Here is a 3,145-nt window from a genome sequence, read left to right on the forward strand (position 1 = left end):
GATGAATATCTGAACCTTTTTGTTGTATTCCTTGAATTTGATTGATATACTTCTGCTCCTGATCCTGAAAAAAAAAATTAATTAATTAATAAAAAAAAAATGCATATATATATATATATATATATATATATATATATATATATATATATATATATATATATATATATATATATATATATATAATCATGGTTGGAATTATTTAAATCAAATAATTTAAATTGAAATCGAGTAAAAAAAATCTTGATTTAAATCAAAATACCCATGCTATGTCAAATAATTAAATTTATTAACACTATATAAAAAGTAGTGATTGCATCAATAGGAAAATGGTTCATCCCACTTATACTGGTCCTGGACCTGTACTGTTCCTGTACAAATCAGGGTGCACTCAGACACCAGTGAATTATTGCCATGCCTTCTCTTACAAATCAATGTTGAAAGCATATCAAAGAGAAAATAAGATCTTTATACAATTACCAGATAAAAAGAATATATTGTTTTCAGTTAACATTAACATCATTTTAATTAATCTATAAATACTGTTCTAGAATGTGGTTACTCTTGTCTACAATATCTTTTTCAAATTTTCTTTCTTCCTCTCTCCTTACCCTCACATACTAATTTCTTGCCACTCTATAATTCTCCTTATTTAGTATATTCCTGCTCTTTTTCACCACTCCTGTATGTCTCCTCTTTCCTTCACTGTGTTATTGCCATCTGTATTTCCATAACCACATGATCACTCTTCCCCAATGGACATTTGTATTGTATATCCCCACATAGGTACACTTCTCGTGTTAACACCAAATCCAGTCTAGCCGGTTCATCATCTCCTCTATATCTAGTATTTTCTTTCACCCTCTGTTCCATCATATTTTCCATCATTAGATTAAGAAATCTCTCTCCCCATGCTTCCTCTCCAACACCACTTACTAGATTTTCCCAATCCACCTCCTTACAATTAAAATCTCCTACTAGTATCACCTTTCTTTTTCCAGATAATACACTTTCCAAACTCTGTAAAGTATCCTTGATCATATTGTCGTATTCCCTTAATGTCCAAGAATTTGTTTTAGGAGGTACATAGGTCACCATGATTATTAATTCTTTTCCATCACTTTTTATCCTTATGCTTATCACTTCTGCGTTGTTCTTCCCATACCAAACCTTATCCACATTTATCTCCTTCTTCGTCATAATCATAACTCCTCCTCCACCTTTACTCTCTATCCTTTCTCCATATATTATATTTATTATCCAAATTTACCTTTGTTTTTTCATGTAATTTTGTCTCAGTCAAACACACTATATCAGGCTTCTCCACCATCATATAGTCTTGCAATTCCAATCTACTTGACAATATCCCATCTATATTAGTATACATTACGGTCCACCCACTGCTCCCTCTAGGGGTTCCTCCGTATTCCTTCTTTCCACATACCACTTTCTGACTCTCTCTCCTATAACTCTCCAAAAACTTTTCTTTTCCTCTTCAGACCGTTCATCATTTTTCCTTCTCGCCTCTTCCACCAATTCCTTATATCTTCTCCTCTCTTCCTCATTTCTATTTTTTCTCACAAACACCTCTTTACAACCTACCACCTCTCTTAACTTTGATGTTCTATATAGGATATCCTCCGCAGATTGTTGTGACTTCAGTACTACTTTAATCGGTCTGCTCACTCCCTCCTTATACGGACCCAGTCTATGGATCTCTTCCACTTCTTCTTGTAGGTCTTTTTATTCATCATCATTTAGATTTTTTAACAGATCTCTTACCGTTTTTAATTCTTCCCTAATTCTCTTAGGCTTATATGTTATATTTTGTTCTTTCATCCCAAATATTAACACACTCTTCTTCTTTTCTGCTATTTCTCTTATCAATGTTTCCTTATTCTTCATAACATTAACCAGTTCCTTGGACCTTTCTTTTTTGTCTTCCTTCAACTGATCTTTAATTATTTCTTGTAATCCAACCATCTCTGCTTCCCTCGACTCAGTCCATTGTGTTTTCTTCAGTTCCCATTCCCTTTCAAACCTTTCATTCTGCTCACTGATCATTTCCTTAAAGTCATCTTTCTCCTTTACTACTCTCTCCATTTTCTCCTCCAACCGTCTCTTGTATTTTTCAACCTCCACTCTCAAGTGTGCATTCTCATCCACCAATCGTTTTCATTTTCCTCCAGTCTCTTAACTCTTTCCTTCAAAGCCTTGCGAATTCTCTATCCTGCTCCTCCTCACTCCTCTGAACTTTTAATTCCTTCACCAACTCCTCAAATCTCTTCTCCAACATTACCAATCTACCTTGCATTGTTGCTCCTGTTGAAGATGGACTCATGTTTTGACTGGCCACTTTCGGTTTTGCTCCCTGGGCCTCATCGGCATATTTTGAATTTGGTAACTTATTTCTTACCGGTCTATCCATTTTATTTCACTCTTCCTGGGAGCATGTGGGTGTGTGGTGGTGTGCACTGGGGGCCAGGCCTGGTAGCTACGTGTGTGGTGGGATGCGTTGGCGGCTGTTATGGCTGGCCTTTGTGTGGTTCCCGCTCTGTCGTTTGGAGTGTGGAGGTTCTCACACCTCCGATCACTCTTATGTACACGCCACCAGGCTACGTTCACTCTGTACACTCGTTCACTCGCTCTGGTCGCCCTTTAGTACCAATGACGGTTCTCACTCCAAGCACATTGCTTAGCCTGTGGAGTGTTAGTTAGATGCCACTCTGAACAGGAGGCACGTCCGCTCTCCATGGAGCGGTGTGTGTGTGTGTGTGTGTGTGTGTGTGTGTGTGTGTTGTGTGTGTGTGTGTGTGTGTGTGTGTGTGTGTGTGTGTGTGTGTGTGTGTGTGTGTGTGTGTGTGTGTTGTGTGTGTGTGTGTGTGTGTGTGTGTGTGTGTGTGTGTGTGTGTGTGTGTGTGTGTGTGTGTGTGTGTGTGTGTGTGTGTGTGTGTGTGTGTGTGTGTGTGTGTGTGTGTGTGTGTGTGTGTGTGTGTGTGTGTGTGTGTGTGTGTGTGTGTGTGTGTGTGTGTGTGTGTGTGTGTGTGTGTGTGTGTGTGTGTGTGTGTGTGTGTGTGTGTGTGTGTGTGTGTGTGTGTGTGTGTGTGTGTGTGTGTGTGTGTGTGTGTGTGTGTGTGTGTGTGTGTGT

Source organism: Portunus trituberculatus, chromosome 46, assembly GCF_017591435.1.
Source record: "Portunus trituberculatus isolate SZX2019 chromosome 46, ASM1759143v1, whole genome shotgun sequence".
Classification (NCBI taxonomy): domain Eukaryota; kingdom Metazoa; phylum Arthropoda; class Malacostraca; order Decapoda; family Portunidae; genus Portunus; species Portunus trituberculatus.